This window comes from Haematobia irritans, chromosome 3 (assembly GCF_050003625.1).
Source record: "Haematobia irritans isolate KBUSLIRL chromosome 3, ASM5000362v1, whole genome shotgun sequence".
Classification (NCBI taxonomy): Eukaryota; Metazoa; Arthropoda; class Insecta; order Diptera; family Muscidae; genus Haematobia; species Haematobia irritans.
Window position 1 is genome coordinate 118,851,163 of NC_134399.1, and position 24,196 is coordinate 118,875,358.

At 33.0% G+C, this 24,196-nt stretch overlaps 1 protein-coding gene and 1 long non-coding RNA gene across 4 annotated transcripts in view; one reads left to right on the top strand and one right to left on the bottom strand.

The window, feature by feature from the left end:
* The window catches only part of LOC142228747 (uncharacterized), a 650,828-nt gene that overhangs the window by 479,019 nt on the left and 147,613 nt on the right, over positions 1-24,196 (top strand). The window lies entirely within an intron of this gene.
* On the bottom strand, positions 15,206-16,196 carry LOC142231579 (uncharacterized). Its single transcript, XR_012720831.1, has 3 exons — positions 15,679-16,196; positions 15,437-15,596; positions 15,206-15,367 (listed from the first exon to the last, which is right to left on the bottom strand). It is a non-coding gene; the product is annotated as an uncharacterized LOC142231579 (long non-coding RNA).

Sequence of the window (24,196 nt, forward strand, 5' to 3'; positions counted from 1 at the left end):
AATTGGTCCATATTGGTATATAATTATATATAGCCCCCCTATAAACCGTTCCCCAGATTTGATCCGAAGCCTCTTGGAGAAGCAAAATTCATCCGATCCGGTTGAAATTTGCAACGTGGTGTTAGTATAAGGCCGCTAATATCCATGCCAAAATTGGTCCATATCGGTCTATAGTTATATATAGCCGATCCCCAATCACACAAAAATTGGTCCATATCGTTTCATAATCATGGTTGCCACTCGAGCCAAAAATAATCTACCAAAATTTTATTTTATGGAAAAGATTGTCAAAATGTTATTTCCATAGAAAATTTTGTCAAAATTTTATTTCTATAGAAAATTTTGTCAAAATTTTATTTCTATAGACAATTTTGTAAAAAATTTATTTCTATAGAAAATTTTGTAAAAATTTTATTTCTATAGAAAATTTTTTCCAAATTTTATTTCTATAGAAATTTTTTTCCAAATTTTATTTCTATAGAAAATTTTTTCCAAATTTTACTTCTATAGAAAATGTTGTCAAAATTTATTTTGTCAAAATGTTATTTCTATAGAAACTTTAAACTTAATTATATACGTATTTAATCGGCCTTTTTTAGTTTAATATATACTACGTATGGACTACCTTGTAATTTAGAAGACGGTGTTAGGAAGTTTTAAGATACCTTGCCATCGGCAAGTGTTACCGCAACCCAAGTAATTCGATTGTGGATGACAGTCTTCAGTAGAAGTTTCTACGCAATCCATGGTGGAGGGTACATAAGCTTCGACCTGGCCGAACTTACGGCCGTATTTACTTGTTTTTATAAGTTTTCTATTTTTTTGTAAAATTTAATTGTACAAAATTTGCACTTAAAATAGCCTGATTGCGTTCTTTCTAATACTTGTTCAAAAGGACTGCATCGGAAGTGGAAAAAATTATTGGGGGATCCCACGATGCGCTTTAGAAGAAATGTTTGTGGACGTGTCCAAAAGGACTGCATCGGAAGTTCAAAAAACTCGATGGGGGATTCTGGGATGGGCTTTAAAAGAAATGTTTGTGGAACAACTTCCATTTTTTTGCTGGGAACATATTCTAGTTCCCCTGGAATATGGATGGGAGTTCCTAGCCTTCCTAACTCTTCCGCTTCGCTGTTCCTTGGCACCCATATTAGGTGAATATTGTACTACTCAACGATTTGCGTTTGTGAAGTTATCAAATCAAAAAATATACCTGAGAACTCTTTTGAAAAATAGGGCCAGAGAAAGTCCCATGCACGGCACTAAAAAAGGAATACACCTCTTTCTTCCTCCTATTTCAACTGCGTAAAAACCCTCTATGTTTATTCAAAAGTTAAAAAAAATGATCATAAAACATTTTTTTTAATTTGGGCACAGAGAAGATGCCTTTCCAAACGTATGCCGGGAAATAAAGCACCCTATTTTCTATGTCAATAAATGCAAATTTTAGTTTTTTACTTAAAAAAGTTGTAACGAGCCAATTGCTCTTAAAATTGTCAAATTTAATATGAATTGACATAATAACAAAAAATGGAATAATACAAAATTCTTAAGTTTTAAGTTCTTTTGGTATAAGTTAATAAAAAGCATGTGCCACTTTTTGAAAATTCCCAACAGTAAGGCTACCCGACAACATCGTCATCTCAGTTCAAGAACACCGTCGGCCCGACGCCATCGTCATCTCAGTTCAGGAACACCGTCGGCCCGACGCCATCGTCATCCCCGTTTCCAGAACACAAGAATGACACTCCTGTATATGAGCACCATCGGCCGAAACCATCGGCATCGGACCGTTTCACCATCGTCACCAGTCAATGTCACACTGTTCCCATCATCGTAACCAGTTAACATCGCATCATCACCGACACTATTAGCATCATACCGTTTCATCATCGTCTCCAGTCAGCATCGCACCGTTGCAACATCGTCACCAGTCACACCGTCTCATCATCATCGTCATCATAGCCACCGTGGTGCAATGGTTAGCATGCCCGAATTGCATATACAGGGTCGTGGGTTCAAACCCATTTTCGACCAAATATCAAAAAAGTTTTTCAGCGGTGGATTATCCCACCGCATTAATGCTGTTGACATTTCTGAGTGTTTCAAAAGATTCTCTAAGTGGTTTCACCGATATGGTCATAATTGGCGTGTATATCAACCGATCTTCCTCAAATTCCGTACATCCGAATATTTTATGAGTCTCGAAAAACTTGCAAAATATCAGCCAAATCGGTTCAGATTTAGATATAGCTCCCATATATAGCTTTCGCCCGATTTACACTCATTTGCCCACAGAGGCCGAGTTTTTGCTCCGATTTAGTTGAAGTTTTGCACAGGGAGTAGAATTAGCATTATAGCTATGCGTGCCAAATTTGGTTGAAATCGGTTCAGATTTAGATATAGCTCCCATATATAGCTTTCGCCCGATTTACACTCAAATGACCACAGAGGCCAATATTTTGCTCCGATTTAGTTGAAATTTTGCACAGGGAGTATAATTAGCATTGTGGCTATGCGTGCCAAATTTGGTTGAAATCGGTTCAGATTTAGATATAGCTCCCATATATGTCTTTCGTCCGATTTGAACTTATATGGCCACAAAAGCCCGAGTTTTGATGTTATATGCTTCAAATTTTGCACAAGGGGTACGTTTAATAGTATCGTTAAGTGTGTCAAATTTTGTTAAAATCGGTTAATATTTAGATATAGCTCACATATATATCTTTCGCCCGATTTGGACTTATATGGTCTCAAAAGCCAGAGTTTTGCCCTGACTTACTTCAAATTTTGCACAAGCGGTACTTTTAACGATACTATTGTATGTGCGAAATATTGTCAAAATCGATTCAGATTTAGATATAGCTCCCATATATATATATATATATATATATATATATATATATATATATATATATATATATATATATATATATATATATATATATATATATATATATATATATATATATATATATATATATATATATATATATATATATATATATATATATATTGTTACGTTTTTATATTTAGGCGTTTTTAATTACCCGACAATTAAAACACAGTTCTTTTAAATAACGACAATCTACAATTTATTTACTATGACTTCACACTTTACAATTCGTTCACACTGAAGTTATTCGTTTGACGCTTTAATTAAGACTGACTCGTTAGCAGCATGCGAGCGCTTTTATATATGACGGTGTGGCAATACGAGAACATTCTGGTAGCACTACAATATTCTGGCAACGCCAGAACATTCTTAGACAATGCTAGAAGGATCTACGACCATTAAGTCATTCATCTGGTGGCTGCTAAACACATACACACTCACATAGATATACGCTCGCATTACTACAAGAACAAAAACAATGACAATATACAATGAGATGAAATGAGAATGCAAAATAACAAAGCAAAGGGGTTGTTATCAAAGAGAGTGAGAACTTACATGAAAATAAGCAAACAAAAGAACATAAAAGAAATTCAGGAAAGTGCTAGAAAATGAATAGATGATTCCAACAAGTTATAACGAAATTTTATCGTTACAATTTGAAATTTAAATTAATGGAAACTAATTTAAATAAACTTAAATCTATAATTATCAAATTCGTAACACTGCCTCCCGCTTAAGCCTGTTCGTCCCGAACAGGCACAGAACCTGTTCCGTAAGGAGCCAATCGTTCCAGATGTACAACTTTCATCTTTGATCTAGGGCTGTCGTCCTTCTGAATCCGGTATACAACATCATTGATCTTCTTGATGACTTTGTATGGGCCTTCCCACTGTGTTTGCAGTTTGGGACACAGTCCTTTCTTTCGTTGCGGGTTAAATAGCAGAACCAATTCTTCTTCTTGGAAGCCCTCAGTATTTACAGCACGATCGTATCTCGCCTTCATTCTGTTGCTGACCATTTTTATTTTGTTGCGCACTGATTCGTGAACTTCTCCGAAAGTGTTTGGGATGTCGTTTCTGTTTTCTTCCATGGCGAGCTCATAAGGTTTAGCGCCGAATATCAGATCTCCAGGCAACTTTAACTCAGTTCCGAATAGAACATTGGCAGGTGTTCGAGAGGTGGAATCATGAATGGCAGATCTATACGACAGCAAAAACTTTGGTATATGCTCGTCCCAGTCCCTCTGGCCGTTGTCCACTACTTTTCGAAGATGTTCCTCCAGAGTGCGATTAAACCTTTCTACCATGCCATCGGATTGTGGATGTAATGGTGTAGTCCTCGTTTTCTTGATACCAAGGGATTCACACATCTCTTTGAATATGGCCGATTCAAAATTTCTTCCCTGGTCTGAGTGAATCTCGGACGGCACACCGTAGCGACATATCCAGTTTTTGTTGACAACATCCACAATCGTTTTTGCTTCTTGGTTTGGAATTGCATACACCTCCGGCCATTTGCTGAAGTAATCCATGACCACAAGGACATAACGGTTTCCAGAATCACTTACTGGGAAAGGGCCTGCCACGTCCATTGCTATTCTTTCAAACGGGGCTCCTGGTCTATATTCTTGCATAGGACCTCGACTTTTCCTTGTTGGACCTTTCGCCTTCATGCACTTCTCGCAATTGGCTACCCATTCAGCAATTGATTTCTGGCATCCAACCCAGTAGAATCGTTGCTTCACTTTCTCGGCGGTTTTGGTTATTCCCAGATGACCTCCACTGGGACCATTATGGAACTCCGCCAAAACATCTCTTATTTTGGAATCTGGAACGATGATCAAATTTCGGCTGCTCTTGCCATCTTCGCTTTCCCATTTACGTTGCAGGGATCCATTGACTAGAACTAAACTATCCCATTGAGCCCAGTATGATTTCATAAGTGGACTTTCGGCTGCGATGTCTTTCTTACTGGGCTTCTTGTTCTCTTCCTTTGCCGAAATAATTTTGTTCAAAATGGGATCTTTACGCTGTTCTGTTGGCCAGTCCACTCCAGATTCGACGTGTAACAGCCGAATATCAACAATCTCCTCCTTGTGTTCAGCCTTCGAGCAGTGCTTGCATTCTATACTGCAAGGTCGACGTGACAAAGCGTCAGCGTTACCGTGTTTTCCACCTTTTCTATGCTCGACACTGAAATCATAGCTTTGGAGCCTCTCGATCCAACGTGCCAGTTGAGCTTCCGGATTCTTGAATTGGAGCAACCATCGAAGAGCTGAGTGATCAGTCCTGAGCAAGAAGTGTTGTCCATACAAATATTTATGATAATGTTTTACACTCCCTATGACGGCTAGCAGCTCTCGTCGCGTTACACAGTAGTTCTTTTCGGGCTTGGACAACGTTCGGCTGAAATATCCGATGACCTTCTCCTTGCCGTCTATCTGTTGGGATAGCACACCTCCAATACCATGCGCGCTAGCATCTGTATCCAAAACAAAATTTTCTCCCGGAATAGGATACGCTAGAACAGGAGCTGAACATAAAAGTTCTTTTAAATGTTGGAATGAATCCTCCTGTTCGTCGCTCCACTGGAACTTCTGACCTTTTTGCGTCAATTTGTGGAGACTAGCGGCGATGCTGGCGAAGTTTGGGACGAATCGTCGGTAATATGTACATAACCCAAGGAAACTTCTTAATTCGTGGAGATTTCGGGGTCGTGGCCAATCTCTGACAGCTTGGATTTTGTCTTCATCGGTGGATATGCCCTCTGCAGTCACATGATGACCCAGGTATTTAACTTCCCGCTGGAAAAGGGAGCATTTCTTTGCGTTAAGGCGTAGACCAGCGGCTGACAATTGCTGGATAACGTCTTTCAAGTTCTTAAGGTGCTCGTCAAATGTTTTGCCCATCACTATGATGTCGTCCAAGTATATCAAGCACGATTTCCAGTGCAACCCCTTCAGTACCCGCTCCATCAATCTTTCGAAGGTAGCCGGAGCGTTGCAGAGCCCGAACGGCATTACATTGAATTGCCAGAGACCGCCATTAACGCCAAAAGCCGTCTTTTCCTTGTCTTTCTCGGCGATCTCTACTTGCCAATATCCACTCTGCAAATCGAGCGTAGAAAACCATGTTGTTCCGGCTAGTGTGTCCAACGTGTCATCAATGCGTGGAAGCGGATAACTGTCCTTTTTGGTGACATCATTCAGTTTTCTGTAGTCCACGCAGAATCGGGTACTTCCATCTTTCTTTTTGACCAGCACAACTGGGGAACACCAAGGACTTGATGACGGCTCGATCACACCACTCTCCGCCATTTCCTTTATGAGCTTTTGAACTTCGTCTCTTTTTGCAAGGGGAACACTTCGAGCTGCCTGTTTTATGGGCCTTTCTTCTGCGGTTTTAATTTCATGTTTCACTACAGATGTTCTTCCTTGATTTCCCTTTTCAGAAGCAAAAGCAGAGGCGTTTTTCCACAACAATTGCTTGGCTTTATTTCTCTCTGACGGCGATAGATGACGTGTCCAAGCCTCGACATACGCTTCTAGATGTTTTCTCACTGCTCCATGTGTCTTTGATGAGTTGCCTTCCAAATTGACTATTGCCTCGGCTGGTGTACATTTGCCAATGTCAGAAAATTTTACAATTTGCTCGTGATTGTCAGACAAGTTCAAGACACGAACTGGTATTAGTCTCTCTTCGTTCGTTGTTACCAGGGCATTTGCTATCAAGATGTTGTTGCTTTTGTTTTCTGCTGGTTCAACAACCCACAATTGGCCGACTTCACAATCTCCATTCATAGAAACCCATATAATTGCTTCGGCATTCGGTGGTATAGACTCTGACTGGCTCGTTGTCAAACGTCTGACAGGTGTATTCCCGTCGTATCCCACGTTTACCGTTATTTCGGCATCGCACCATGTCATTACACGACGCTTCATATCCAAATTGAGACCAAAAGCAATCATGAAATCCGCTCCAATTATAACTTCGTCTACTATATCGGCCACAATGAAATCATAAGTAACGGATTTGTTAGCAATAGTTAATTTTACGGTGACCTTTCCATATACGGTTGCGGGTTCCCCTGTAGCCGTGCGTAGCTTGACTCCAATCAGTGGTGTAACTTTTCCTTTTACTAAATCAGATCTAATGATAGACTTTGATGCACCAGTATCCAACGTCAAAGTACGCTTGTCGCCATTAATAACACCCGCAATAGTTAAATTGTTATTTTTCTGTTGAACTATTGCTATGGAGATGGTGGGGCCATCGTCTGTGGGAGCCAGCTCTTGCCCCGCTGAACTAGCTCGATTTAGTTTAAAGGTGACTCACTTGACTGTGGGGTCACCTTCTTATGGCTATTGTTTAATGGAGATGGTGATGTGGACCTTGACCGTTTGCGTCGTGCTTTGCATTCTCGAGCTAGATGTCCCGGCTTATCACAGTTATAGCATTTGATCCGGGATTTATTTGCTTCTTGCTTCATTTCTTGCATTGCCTGCTTCATGGCCTCTTTCATCGACTCAATAACAGACTTTGATTCATCACACTCTGTCTCTACTTTACGTACCTTGTGAATTTGAGGCCGCGCTAGCAATCTCGCAGTCTCCTGTGCAAGTGCGAATGTTACTGTTTCAGCGAATGTAGCCTTTTGTGACGCATATGTTGCACATTTTATATCTGGGTCTCGAATTCCATTGACGAAGGTTTCAATCTTGATGCGGTCCACAAGAGGATGACTCTCACCTGGGTATGTCAAAAGCACTAGACGCTCAACTTCTGTTGCGAAATCTTGTAGGGTTTCATTCGATTTCTGGATTCTTCCTCTCAATTCCATTCTGAAGATGTCCTGCCTGTGCTCTCCACCATACTTGCGTTGAAGTGCCGCTATTACTTCATTATAGTTATTTCTAGAAGCAGCGGGAATGCTTTGTATCACATCAGCAGCATTGCCCTTTAATGCCAATAGAAGTTCAATTGCTTTATCATCGTCATTCCACAAATTTCTACAAGCAACCATTTCGAATTGGAATTTGAAGACATCAAATGACGTTGAGCCATCGAAAACAGGAGTTTTGATTTTTGAGCCCTCGATGACGCGCACTGGACCACCTTTAATTTCCAACTCTGACATTTTTTTCTCGATGTGCAGAATCTTCTCATCATGAACCATAATTTTCTCATCCACGGAAAGAACTTTCTTATCCAATTCCACAATTTGATTTTCTATATGGTCCACACGTTTCTCCATGCCTTCAGAAATTTGTTGTAATTTTTCGTTGACCATTCTAGAATTTTCGTCGAATTTTTCTTCCAATTTTCTAGAATTTTCTTCCATTTTTCTAGAATTTTCTTCCATTTTTCTAGAATTTTCTTCCATCATTTTGCTCAAAGCATTGAGCATTGATGTGTAATCCACAACATTCGAAGCCACAGATGGAGTTTCTACAGTGCTTGTATTGACGAGTATTGATTCATCAATGTCTTCCTTATAATCAAACTCATGCGTCGCAATGTCCATATTACGCCGTTCAAACTCTTCCAGTAGACGCTTTTGAAGCTGGGCCTTATTGCCTGTTGTCGGCAGCTCCAGTTTGCTCAATTCCTTTTTTAAGTCTTCCACTCGAAGCTCATTAAACTTCATTGTAGATTTTTTTTCGTTATTTCACTTCCGACACCAATTGTTACGTTTTTATATTTAGGCGTTTTTAATTACCCGACAATTAAAACACAGTTCTTTTAAATAACGACAATCTACAATTTATTTACTATGACTTCACACTTTACAATTCGTTCACACTGAAGTTATTCGTTTGACGCTTTAATTAAGACTGACTCGTTAGCAGCATGCGAGCGCTTTTATATATGACGGTGTGGCAATACGAGAACATTCTGGTAGCACTACAATATTCTGGCAACGCCAGAACATTCTTAGACAATGCTAGAAGGATCTACGACCATTAAGTCATTCATCTGGTGGCTGCTAAACACATACACACTCACATAGATATACGCTCGCATTACTACAAGAACAAAAACAATGACAATATACAATGAGATGAAATGAGAATGCAAAATAACAAAGCAAAGGGGTTGTTATCAAAGAGAGTGAGAACTTACATGAAAATAAGCAAACAAAAGAACATAAAAGAAATTCAGGAAAGTGCTAGAAAATGAATAGATGATTCCAACAAGTTATAACGAAATTTTATCGTTACAATTTGAAATTTAAATTAATGGAAACTAATTTAAATAAACTTAAATCTATAATTATCAAATTCGTAACAATATATATATATATGTATATATATATATATATATATATATATATATATATATATATATATATATATATATATATATATATATATATATATATATATATATATATATATATATATATATATATATATATATATATATATATATATATATATATATATATATATATATATATATATATATATATATATATATATATATATATATATATATATATATATATATATATATATATATATATATATATATATATATATATATATATATATATATATATATATATATATATATATATATATATATATATATATATATATATATATATATATATATATATATATATATATATATATATATATATATATATATATATATATATATATATATATATTTCGTCCGATTTGAACTTATATGGCCTCCAAATCCATGGTTTTGACGTGATTTGCTTCAAATTTCGCACAAGGAGGACGTTTAGTAGTGTAGGTAATTGTGGCAAATTTGGTTGAAATCGGTTCAGATTTAGATATGGCTCCCATATATATCTCCCGTCCGATTTGCACTCATATGACCAGGTGGGCCAAAGTTACGTGAAATTTCGCATAGATAGCAGAATTATTATTCTAACTACGCATGTCAAATTTAGTCACAATTGGTTCAGATTGTATATAGCTCCCATATATACGTACACCAGAGTTGGGGAAATGTGGTAGACTGTTTCATATTTTAGACCAATTTTCAATGGGATTTTCCTCCAATTGACAGGATAGTTTCTTCAGATAATACAAATATGGCCAAAATTCTCACACTTTACACAAAATTCTGTGATGATTTCCCCATATCTTAACCATATCCTACACACTGAAATGCCAAAATTTCCACAGAACGGATGAGTTTTAAATAAGGCTCCAAGTCGCCCGACTAGACCAAATAATATATCACAACCCACACTTGAGCACATATCTTGGCGAGATCTAACCAATATCCTTGTAAAATCGCCACTGCTGAGTAGCCAAAATTGTAAACATTACTCTAATTGTCCTATATCTCGAATACATATGTATCGCCTGAAAAATCATAAATCTCTTTTGTACAATTGCATTAAAATCTCTCTCGCTTCATATTTCCCATATTTTTTTTACTAACATTGTGTTTCATCCCAGGGCGTTAGCCGGTTTCCATTTTAATTCTAGAGTTTTTGTAGAAGTACAAAAAATTGTTTCCATTAAAAGTATTTGTATCTGGAAATGCAAACTTTTATATAGCTCCCAGCAAATTTTAAGTAGTTGAGATAGTAACACAAATGTTTGTCTACATAGTGGTGAAGGGTATAATATAGTCGGCTCCGCCCGACTTTAGACTTTATTTACTTGTTTAATTTTAAGTTTGTAAATTTTGAGACTAGAACAACATTTGAGTATCCAAAAAAAATAATGTTTTTTTTTTATAATTCAAACTATCTTTAATTCGACAATTTTTAATAACTCTAATATATATATTTTTATCTCTTTTTCCTACATTACAGGTACGTTCGTTAAAAAAACGAGTAAAACTTTTTTTGTAAGTATCTGAAAATAAATAATAATTATATATTAAATATATAATAATTTGTCGAAAAATATTTAATTTTCTTTGTCATAGCTACTTTTGCAATATACCAACAAAAAAAAAAAAAATTATAAAATTGGAAGCACCAAAGTTATAGTGTCCATACTGTAGGCACTATTTTTCTGCGCAAATTCGTAAGTTCAGAATTCAGCACTACATCGTCTAAACATGTATGTAACAGGTTGGCTGATAAGTCCCCGGTCTAACAAAGAAAAACACATTTTTTTTTTGTCAAAATTCGTTTTTATTATTCAACATAAAGGGTGATACGGTCAAAATTTGGTCAAGGGAAAACACGTGTAAATCGGTGAAATCGTTTATTTAAAAAATCAAATTAAATTTTTTTTCAAGTTCAATTAGTATAAAATTCAGGAAAAATATTCACTTAGGCTTTCGCTTTTCCAAATCCGAATTGCCGGGCCTCACGCTTGACACCTGCCATCAGATTTTGTACAGCCACCTTGTTCACCTTCTTCGCCGCAGAAAGCCAGTTTGCCTTGAACTGCTGCTCGTCCTTAGCAGTTTTTTTGGTCTTCTTCTTGAGGTTCCGCTTGACAATAGCCCAGTATTTCTCAATTGGGCGGAGCTCTGCCGTGTTGGGAGGGTTATTGTCCTTGGGAACCACCTGCACGTTGTTGGCGGCGTACCACTCCATGGCCTTTTTACCGTAATGGCAAGATGCCAAATCCGGCCAAAACAGTACGGAACAACCGTGTTTCTTCAGGAAAGGCAGCAGACGTTTATTCAAACACTCTTTCACGTAAATTTCTTGGTTGACAGTCCCGGAAGCTATGAAAATGCTGTTTTTCAAGCCACAGGTACAGATGGCTTGCCAAACCAGATATTTCTTTGCGAACTTTGATGTGCTTGAAAATATCTGCTGCCTTTCCCCTTCCTTTTGCCGTATAAAACTCCTGTCCCGGAAGCTGCTTGTAGTCGGCTTTGACGTAGGTTTCTTCGTCCATTACCACGCAGTCAAACTTCGTCAGCATTGTCGTGTACAGCCTCCGGGATCGCGCTTTGACCGTCGTATTTTGTTTATCATCGCGATTTGGAGTCACTACCTTCTTCTAAGTCGATAGTCCGGCTCGTTTTTTGGCTCGATGCACGGTTGTAGACGATACACCCAGCTTATTTGCGGCATCTCGGAGAGAGAGGTTAGGCTTTCGCTTGAAACTACCGGCAACTCTCTTTGTCGTCTCAGCGGCTTCTGGTTTTCGATTTCCCCCGATCAAGACTTCCTGGCTGTCGACAAACGTTCCCCAAACACTTTAATTACATTTGTAACGGTTGATTTGGCAACTTTTAGCAATTTTGCCAGCCTTGCGTGCGAGTAGCTCGGATTTTCGCGATGCGCGAGCAAAATTTTGATACGCTGCTCTTCTTGCTTGGACGGCATTTTGACAACTGAAGAGTGAATTCCAAAATCAAAATAGGAGCAACATTCTACACACACACACCTTCAAAATGAGGGGTGTTCAGGTTTTTAAAATGCAAAATTGAAAGAAATACGTCAAGTTTATATTGACCAAATTTTGACCGTATCACCCTTTAGTTCTCTTCAAGAGCGATACAACGATTATAACGACCTTCCAATTTTTTGATACCATTTTGGTAGTACTCCTTCGGTTTTGGCTCAAAATGGGCCTCAGTTTCGGCGATCACCTCTTCATTGCAGCCAAATTTTTTCTCTGCGAGTATCCTTTTGAGGTCTGAGAACAAGAAAAAGTCGCTGGGGGCCAGATCTGGAGAATACGGTGGATGGGGAAACAATTCGAAGCCCAATTCATGAATTTTTGCCATCGTTCTCAATGACTTGTGGCACGGTGCGTTGTCTTCTCAATGACTTGTGGCATGGTGCGTTGTCTTCTCAATGACTTGTGGCACGGTGCGTTGTCTTGGTGCACTGAAAAAATATTGTCGTGAGGTCAAAGATTTCATGTCTTTGAAATATGAATGCAAATTTTGCTTAGCATAGAAGACGCATTTCTCTAATATAAAGTTTTTTTCCTTGTCCAAAAGTCGATAAATTTTTCAATGAAGTCGTATTGTCCTTATAATTAAGTGATTTGATTTAAAAATGGGTATCATAACATGAAAGAACAAATTGTTGGGCTAAGGTCAAGTTGAATTTAATAATTCAGAAAAATTCTTTAAATTTAATGAAATTGTCTTTAGAATTGTTGTCTTTTTGCATCTTGACTACAAAGCAACAAATCGTTCAAATATAGGACATGTTTTTCAACACTTTATTTTAAAGACGTTTTTTATTTGAAACATTGCATAAATTCTACTGGAAGTCAAGTCTGAATTTGGAAAATAAAGTTGTCGTTAACTCGTTTTTAAAGGACTTTGATAGCATACGAAGAAAAAAAGCTGAAAAAACGAAAAATTAAAATTTGCTTCCTAGAAGCAAATACACAAAACCCAAATTTAAAAGAGAATTGTGTCTTAAAAGTGTCCTTACTTGTATTCTCTGCTTCTTTGGCTCGGAATCAATACCAACATTTTTAGAGTAAAGACAAATTCTTTGGAACCGGGCATGCTTTTTTTTCAGTGTGGAACAACACTTTTTTCTTCTTCATATGGGGCCATTTTGCCGCGATTTCGACCTTCAAACGCTCCAATAATGCCATATAATAGTCACTGTTGATGGTTTTTGGCTTCTAAAGATAATCGATAAAAATTATTCCATGCGCATCCCAAAAAACAGCGGTCATTACTTTGCCAGCGGACTTTTGAGTCTTTCCACGCTTCGGTGACGGTTCACCGGTCGCTGTCCACTCAGCCGACTGTCGATTGGACTCAGGAGTGTAGTGATGGAGCCATGTTTCATCCGTTGTCACATATCGACAGAAAAACTCGGGTGTATTACGAGTTAACAGCTGCAAACAGAATCATCAACACGTTGTTGTTTTTGGTCAAATGTGAGCTCGCGCGGCACCCATTTTGCACAGAGCTTCCGCATATCCAAATATTGATGAATGATATGACCAACACGTTCCTTTGATATCTTTAGCGCCTCTGCTATCTCGATCAACTTCATTTTACGGTCATTCAAAATCATTTTGTGGATTTTTTTGATGTTTTCGTCGGTAACCATCTCTTTCGGGCGTCCACTGCGTTCACCGTCCTCCGTGCTCATTTCATTACGCCTGAATTTTGCATACCAATCAATTATTGTTGATTTCCCTGGGACAGAGTCCGGAAACTCATTATCAAGCCAAGTTTTTGCTTCCAGTGTATTTTTTCCCTTCAGAAAACAGTATTTTATTAAAACACGAAATTCCTTTTTTTAATTTTTTCACAATAACAAAAGTTGCTTCACAAAAGACGCTCTATCTCACAAACTAATTGACTTACAGACGTCAAATTTTGACACGAATCATTTGAAGATTGGTACTATATAAAAATAATATGCATTTAATACTAGCGACGCCATCTATGTGTCAGACCGGGGACTTATCAGCCAACCTGTTAAGTTCTTCGTTTAAATTAATCAGTGAATTCCAACGCAATTAAAAATTTTAATTTTTAATTTTTCCTTCCGAAATATAATCGTCTCAAATTTTTCGTAGTGTATTTATTTGAATCTAAGCAACTTTAATTTTTTCTGCAAATTAATTTTCATTTACTTTAATGTAAGCATCCTTATAATACAATTTCTCTTGCACTCTGGCATCTCGTGCTATATTCTGCTACGATTTCATTATCCTCCACATCTCGTTTATGGCAAAACATTTTCCAAAAACTCATTTTTAATTGCCTATGAAAAATGCTTTTGGGGAACAGCAGTGCAACTCTACGAGTAATGAAAATTTTCTTCAACTCCCCAGCTAGCATTTTTGTCGTTTTTTAAGCACTTTCGAGTCTTTTTCGAGTCTACTTGGCGATTAAAAAGGCAGAATATGAGCTCATTTTATGAACATAAAAGACTCTTTTGTCGGGAGAAAAAAAAAAAAAAGTGACTACCCGCGACTCTTCTTTATAAATCATTTATGAGTCTTCTTCTATAATATTTTAGAGTCTTTTTCGACTAATTTTTTAGTAGCATTAAAGTCTTTTTTGAATCGTTTTTTGATCAGTTTTAGTCTTAATATACCTCATCTGCGATTCTTTTCCGAGTCGTTTTTCAATTATGATTATAATCCCTTACGAGCCTTTAATTGATCACATATTACTCTATTTATGAGTCACTTATGAGTCATTTAATAGTCATATTTCTAATCGCAAATGACTCTCCTAAGTGCATTTTTGAGTCGGTTTTCTGAACCCTTTCCCTTTAATTAATAATACGTGTTTTTTTATTAATATAAATATTTAATATTAATATTTGTATTATAATTATTTTAATTAAAATACTTAGTATTTAATAACAAAATTATAAATAACAATCATTTGTTAATATATCTTTAAATGAAAAAAAAAACAATTAATTTTAATAAAATTAAATAAAAAAATATATATACTTAATCACTTCTTTTCGTTTTTGTCAAACGATCCTTAGCATGAACAAAATGTTTTTGTACTACGACATTCATTTCCCTGTCTGTCGTTTCGTATTTAAGATGACATATATCTAAAAATATATAAGTGATTTTCTTGTAATAAAATTTAATTATTATTTGTATTATAAATATTTACTTACTTTTAATTAAAGTTATTATGAAAGATTTTTCAGCACTGGGCTTAGTGCTAGTCCCCTTCCAGCCATATAATGTAGCCAGTTCATCGGAATATACTTTCCGAACTGAATATCTTAAAAATTGTGCGTGTCCTTCTCCGCCGGTTTTTGCTGTAACCTCTTTCTAAAAAATGTAAACAGTGTTAAGAAAAATTATAAATTATCAATTTTATTTGTTAGTTTGTTTCGTCGTCTTTCATACTTACAATTTGTTTCAGCTTTTCTTCATTTTCCTGTAGCAAATTCTCAAATTCATTTAAATCGTTTTTATTATTAAATGGAAGTTTCTGACAATATTTCTGACAATATTATAGAGATTGCCCCGTTAAAATTGTGATTTAAATAAAAAAACACTTGCAATAACTCTGTAAGATCATTATTTGATCACCAAAAGTACTCGAAGATGACTCCTTTAGAAGATTTTAAATCGAACACATTTTATGCCCATTAGCGCGAGTCATTTTCGTGCCATTTGTGGTCCCGTAACTGTTTAAGCAGTTTTTGATTACCAAAAGTACTCGAAGATGACTCCTCTAGACGGTTTTTGTTAGATTTTTGTTATTTTTTGTTGTATTTTATAACGAACTCATTTTACGCCCATTAGCGCGAGTCATTTTCGTATCGTATTATAATCACATAACTGACATAGCAGTTTTTGATCTCCTAAAGTACTCGAATATGACTCATTTACATGATTTTTGTTAAAACAATCACCCAAATGCTAGCTGGGTCATGGTATCAAATATGAGTGTGTGCGTATTCATATTACTCACGCACACACACGCACGTGTACACCGTTATATAGTGGAGGATTATACGAATTAAATTTTTGGTGAAAAATTGTATGCTATACCTTTGGATATGAATGTTGAGGAATTTATTTAAGAATCAAGAAGAAGTGATGTTACTATGGAAAGAATGTAAAAATTACAGTAAAAAAATATTTTGTGGTTTCAATCACAAAATTAAATGATCCAATTAATTTTTTTAATCCCCAAAATGATATTATAACACCAATTAAAGAATATTCCTATTAAAAATTTAATAAATACAATTTTTGCGATTGATTTAAAAAAATTGATTAAAAAACAAGTAAGGAAAGTCTAAAGTCGGGCGGGGCCGACTATATTATACCCTGCACCACTTTGTAGATCTAAATTTTCGATACCATATCACATCCGTCAAATGTGTTGGGTTTGTCCCAAATACATACATTTAAATATCACTCGATTTGGACAGAATTTGATAGACTTCTACAAAATCTATAGACTCAAATTTTAAGTCGGCTAATGCACTAGGGTGGAACACAATGTTAGTAAAAAACAAGTAAGGAAAGTCTAAAGTCGGACGGGGCCGACTATATTATACCCTGCACCACTTTGTAGATCTAAATTTGCGATACCATATCACATCCGTCAAATGTGTTGGACACAATTTGATAAACTTCTACAAAATCTATAGACTCAAAATTTAAGTCGGCTAATGCACTAGGGTGGAACACAATATGGGAACCATTTAAATCTGAAGCAATTTTAATGAAACTTCGCAAAAGTTTATTTATGATTTATCGCTCGATATATATGTATTAGAAGTTTAGGAAAATTAGAGTCATTTTTACAACTTTTCGACTCAGCAGTGGCGATTTTACAAGGAAAATGTTGGTATTTTGACCATTTTTGTCGAAATCGGAAAAACATATATATGGGAGTTATATCTAAATCTGAACCGATTTCAACCAAATTTGGCGCGGATAGCTACAATGCTAATTCTACTTCCTATGCAAAATTTCAACTAAATCGGAGTTAAAAATTGGCCTCTGTGGTCATATGAGTGTAAATCGGGCGAAAGCTATATATGGGAGATATATCTAAATCTGAACCTATTTCAACCAAACTTGGTACGCATAGCTACAATGCTAATTCTACTCCCTGTGCAAAAATTCAACTAAAACGGAGTTAAAAATTGGCCTCTGTGGTCATATGAGTGTAAATCGGCTGAAAGCTATATATGGGAGCTATATCTAAATCAGAACCGATTTCAACCAAATTTGGCACGCATAGCTACAATGCTAATTCTACTCCCTATGCATAATTTCCACTAAATCGGAGTTAAAAATTGGGCTCTGTGGTCATATGAGTGTAAATCGGGCGAAAGATATATATGGGAGCTATATCTAAATCTGAATCGATTTCAACCAAATTTGGCACGCATGGTTACAATACTAAATCTACTCCCTGTGCAAAATTTCAACTAAATCGGAGCAAAAAATTGGCCTCTGTGGTCATATGAGTGTAAATCGGGCGAAAGCTATATATGGGAGATATATCCAAATCTAAACCGATTTCACCCAAATTTGGCACGCATAGCTACAATGCTAATTCTACTCCCTGTGCAAAATTTCAACTAAATCGGAGTTAAAAATTGGCCTCTGTGGTCATATGAGTGTAAATCGGGCGAAAGCTATATATGGGAGATATATCTAAATCTGAACCGATTTCAACCAAATTTGGCACGCATAGCTACAATGCTAATTCTACTCCCTGTGCAAAATTTCAACTAAATCGGAGCAAAAAATTGGCCTCTGTGGGCAAATGAGTGTAAATCGGGCGAAAGCTATATATGGGAGCTATATCTAAATCTGAACCGATTTGGCTGATATTTTGCAAGTTTTTCGAGACCCATAAAATATTCGGATGTACGGAATTTGAGGAAGATCGGTTGATATACACGCCAATTATGACCAGATCGGTGAAAAATATATATGGCAGCTATATCTAAATCTGAACCGATTTTTTCCAAAATCAATAGGGATCGTCTTTGAGCCGAAACAGGACCCTATACCAAATTTTAGGACAATCGGACTAAAACTGCGAGCTGTACTTTGCACACAAAAATACATCAACAGACAGACAGACGGACATCGCTAAATCGACTCAGAATTTAATTCTAAGCCGATCCGTATACTAAAAGGTTGGTCTATGATTACTCCTTCTTGGCGTTACATACAAATGCACAAACTTATTATACCCTGTACCACAGTAGTGGTGAAGGGTATAAATATATTTTGGTTTCAATCACAAAACTAAATTATCCAATTAATTTGTTTTAATCCCCAAAATGATATTATAGCACCAATTAAAGAATATTCCTATTAAAAATTTAATAAATTCATACAATTTTTGCGATTGATTTCTATTTTGATTAAAAAAATTGATGAAATAAAAAAAATAGAATATGATTTTCAAATACAATTAAAATTTTAATTGAATTAAATTGTATTTCATTTTATGAGATTTCCATAATGGCTTGTTATAATAATTAAAATTTATCGATATTTTTATCGATTTATGAAATTCGATCCTTACCATTTATGAAATTCGATCCTTTCATAAAAATAAATATGAACTAAAAGTAAAGATAAAAATCTTTGGCGTCAAATCTTCTTACTATTTTTAATTATATGAAATTTTTCTTCTGATTTAGTATTAATTGAATTCATATGGTTATTGATTTTAAAACTTACGCTTAAACCATAAAATTTTTGAGACATACTTGGAACAAAAAAAATATTAATTGGCCTGGGGAAATTTTCTTAATTAAGTGATAAAAATGAAATAAACAAAAAATATTTTGTTTTTGCAATAATGACAAATACAGGGTGGCCGATATGTAATGTAAAAAAGTAAAGCGTTTTTCATTATTATTATCATTATTTTGTTAATTAAAACAAAAAATAACAGAAATAGCATCAAATTTTAGAATCAGTTTAGATTTGTTCGAATTGGTTACCTTTGGCACATTTTATTAGAGTTGCCAGTATTTTTCTGGCTCTTGTCTACCAACCAGGATGCTTTCATCCCTTAACATCTCAGTTTATATTAAAGTTTCTCACAAAAATCCCTAATCATTTTTTGGTGTGTAATCTCGATATCCATTTAATAGTAATTACTTATGAATTTTGCGCTAAGTTACCTCCAACATTATTTGGTAATGAGAGATTTTACTGACCAGATTTATATTATTTTGTATCTCATTTAAATTATTAGCCCTGCTAGTGATTTTATTACCATGGGCTATCAGTTTCAAAACTTTGTTAAGTGCTAAAATGGTAACTAAATTATAATGTAATTCTGCCCCTAGGGCAGATGGTGTAGCAGTAGAGGGTTTCGTTTATGAACATTTCCAAAAATACCTGTACAGCGGTTGCTAGATACAAACCAAAACCAAGCAAAAATTAAAAATAAATAAATAAAATTAAATTCCAATTAATGCAAACGCAAACAATTAAGCCTGTTTATATTCTCATGGTAACATCCATTTTAATATGAAAAGTGAAATTTAAATTCCATTGCCCTTTGGTTTGTGTAGACTTCTTAAATGAATCTCCTAATTAAATATAATTTCAGCTAATAATGTTGTTTGCGAATATCATCTTTCATTAATTAAAGTGACTTTAAATTAAAATTAAGTTGAAATTGGAGAGAATATAGCTGTTTCGGATATGGAAATTTGACCAAATTTTCTATAGAAATAAAATTTAAAAAAAAATCTATAGCAATAAAATTTTGAAAACTTTTCAATAGAAATAAAACTTTGAGAAAATTTTGTAGAGAAATACAATTTTGAGAAAATTTTCTAGAGAAATAAAATTTTGACAACATTTTCTATAGATATAAAATTTTGACAAATTTTTCTAGAGAAATAAAATTTTGACAAAATTTTCTATAGATATAAAATTTTGAGAAACTTTTCTATAGATATCAAATTTTGAGAACATTTTCCATAGAAATTAAATTTTGAGAAAATTTTCTATAGGAATAAAATCTGGAGAATATTTTCTATAGAAATAAAGTTTTGAGAACATTTTCTATAGAAATAATATTTTGAGAATATTTGCTGTAGAAATAAAATTAAAAAAATAGAGAAAACTGTTCTATGGAAATAAAATTTTGAAAAAAATTTGGAAAAAGATCTATAGAAATAAAATTTTGAGAAAATTTTCTATAGAAATAAAATGTTGAGAATTTTTTCTATGGAAATAAAATTTTGAGAAAATTTTCTATAGAAATAAAATCAAAAATGTTCCACAGGAATACAATTGAAAAAAAAATTTTTTTGAAAAAAATCTATAAAAATGAAATTTTGACAGAATTTTCCATACACCCAGAAAAAAGTGCCTTCGAAACTAAAGGAAAAAATTTTCATCAATATAGTTTATCCATTTTATTTCCATTAAGGTAAATTTTTGTGAAAAATAATAAAATTTACTCGTTTCAGTAAAAAAATCCTAAACTGTAAGCAGTTAGGAATAGTTCATTAACTAGAATAAGGCATGGAATTTTACTCATACTATTTTCTTCGCTGAGTATAAGAATTTACTACTGAAAAAGAAAATTTTATTCACCGATAACAAAGCATTCGTAAAAATAAACAAAAACCCGAACTAAAACCAAGTTTCCTCAAAATTGGTAAAATTTCTTATAAAATGATAATTGCGACTTCCTTTATAATAGAAAGTTTTTCATACATACGAACAACACTTGGCATAGAAAAATATTTTAGTTCATTCGTACTAAGAAGTATGCAATCCTTTCAAAACTTAAGGAAACACACTTGTTAGAATATAGGAAATTTTCCTAAATTTCTATTGTCTACCTGTAATTGATACCTGTCATCGTAATCGATGTGTTTGCGCGTGGGTGTAATCGATATATTTGCGCGTCGGTTGTTTTTTTAGTTGGAATCGCGTTGTTTTGGTATACGGAGAGATTGTTAAAAAATAATATGGTAAAATAATATAATAAATAACAAATAAAATATATAAAATATTTGTTATTTTAAATTAGTGAGAAAAATTTTCGTTTTTTTAAATAAATCTATCAATGTTCGTGATAGTGTATAAAGAAAGAAAACACCAGCAGAATAACAACCCTTTCATTTGTCTTCATTTTGGAATCTTCACTTATCAGGTAATATTCAGTGACGCTAACCTTTTGCAACAAAAATGTTTTATGATTTTTTATATTTGTAGGTATTGAAATTGTAAAAGGAGGACAAAATCGTTAGGCAGCAACTTATTAAAAGTGAAAAGTACAAGAAGAAGAAAAAGTGCGTTTTACAGTTGATAATATCACACGGAAATTGGAAATAGTGGAATAATAAATTAATATTTCAAAGAGATTCGATGCTGTTGATTCTTAATAAATATATTCAATATATTAATAAAACATGTCTTTTATTGAAGATAAAATTGCTTATAGAAATAAATAAATTGTATTTAAAAACGAAGGTAAGCAGTTCTAATTATGAAGTAAAAGTTTTACCACAAATGTGTAAGATTTGTCGAAATGAATGAAAAAATTTCAATAAAATCATTCCATATATGAATTCAAATTAGTTAATTTTTTTCATTCTGTAGTATAGTGGTACATAAATATAGGAAAATGTTAACTAATATATGGAATGCATTATTCCTAATTTCTACGAAAATCACATCGTTCAAACAAATAAAAATGTCTTTGGCGCTATACGAAGTTCAACTTTCTTCACAATGAGTTCATTTTAACTTAAAGAAGGGGTCACTTTTTTCTGGGTGTAGAAATAAAATTTACAGGAATTTTTCTATAGAAATAAAATTTTGAGAAAATTGTCTATAGGAATAAAATTTTGAGAAAATTGTTTATAGAAACAAAATCTGAAAAGAATTAAAATTTTGAAAAAGTTTTCTATAGAAATAAAGTTTTAAGAAACTTTTCTATAGAAATAAAATTTTTAGAAAATTTTCTATAGAGTTAAAATTTTGAGAACATTTGCTACAGAAATAAAATTTTGAGAAAATTCTCTATTCCAAAAACATTTTGAGAAAATTTTCTATACAGATAAAATTTTGTAGAGGAATACAATTTTGAAAAACTGTTCTATACGAATAAAATCAAAAGATTCTTATAGAAATACAATTTTGAGAACATTTTCTATAGAAATAATTTTTTTTTACTTCTATAGAAAGTAAAATTTTGAAAAAAAAAAAAATAAAATTTTGACAAAACTTTTTATAGAAATAGAATTTTGAAAAAATTTTGTATAGAAATAAAATTTTGAGAACATTTTCTATAGAAATGAAATTTTGCCAAAATTTTCTATAGACATGAAATTTTGATAAAATTTTCTATAGAAATAAAATTTTTACAAAATTTTCTATGGAAATACAATTTTGACAAAATTTTCTATAGAAATAAAATTTTGACATAATTTTCTATAGAAAAAAAATTTTCACAAAATTTGCTATAGAAATAAAATTTTGAGAAAAATTTCTATGGAAACAAAATTTTGGGAAAATTTAGCATGGAATTAAAATTTTGATAACATTTTCTATAGAAATAAAATTTTGAGAAAAATTTTACTTGGAAATAAAATTTTGAGAACATTTTTTATAGAAATAAAGTTTTGACAAAATTTTCTATAGAAATAAAATTTTCAGCAAATTGTCTGTAGAAATAAAATTTTGAGAAAATTTTCTAAGCTGATAAAATTTTGAAAAAATTTTCTATACGAATAAAATTTTAAGAAAATTTTCTATAGGAGTAACATTTTTACAAAATGTTATGAGAACACTTTTTATAGAAATAAAATTTTGACAAAATTTTCTATAGAAATAAAATTTTGACAAAATTTTATATAGGAGTACAATTTTGACAAAATTTTTATAGAAATACAATTTTGAAAAAAAAAGATTATAGAAATAAAATTTTGACAAATGTTCTATAGAAATGAAATTTCGAAAAAATTTTCTATAGAAATAAAATGTTGACAAGATTTTCTGTAGAAATAAAATTTTGATAAAATGTTCCATAAAAATAAAATTTTGAAACAAAATTCTATAGAAAAACAACTTTGAGAACATTTTCTATGGAAATAAAATTTTGACAAAATTTTCTATAGAAATGAAGTTTTGACAAAATTTTCTATAGAAATTAAATTTTGACAAAATTTTCTATAGAATTAAAATTTAGAGAAAATTTTCTATAGAAATAAAATTTTGACAAAATTTTCTATAGAAATTAAATTTTGACACAATTTTCTATAGAAATAAAATTTTGACCCAATTTTCTATAGAAATAAAATTTTGACAAAATTTTCTAGAGAAATAAAATGTTGACAAAATTTTCTAGAGAAATAAAATTTTGACAAAATTTTCTATAGAAATAAAATTTTGACAAAATTTTCTATAGAAATAAAATTTTGACAAAAATTTTCTATAGAAATAAAATTTAGATAAAATTTCCTATAGACATAAATTTTTGAAAAAAAAACTTTCTACAGAAATAAAATTTTGACACAATATTCTATAGAAATAAAATTTTGACAAATATTTCTATAGAAATAAAATTTTGAGAAAATTTTCTATCGAAACAAAATTTTAGGAAAATTTCGCATAGAAATCAAATTTTGAGAAAATATTTTTATAGAAATAAAATTTTGAGAAAAATTAAACTCAGGAATAAAATTTTGAGAACAATTTTTATAGAAATAAAGTTTTGACAAAATTTTCTATAGAAATAAAATTTTCAGCAAATTATCTATAGAAATAAAATTTTGAGAAAATTTTCTAGGCTGATAAAATTTTGAAAAAAATGTTCTATACGAATAAAATTTGAAGAAAATTTGATAGAGGAATAACATTTTGACAAAATGTTCTATACGAATAATATTATGAGAACACTTTCT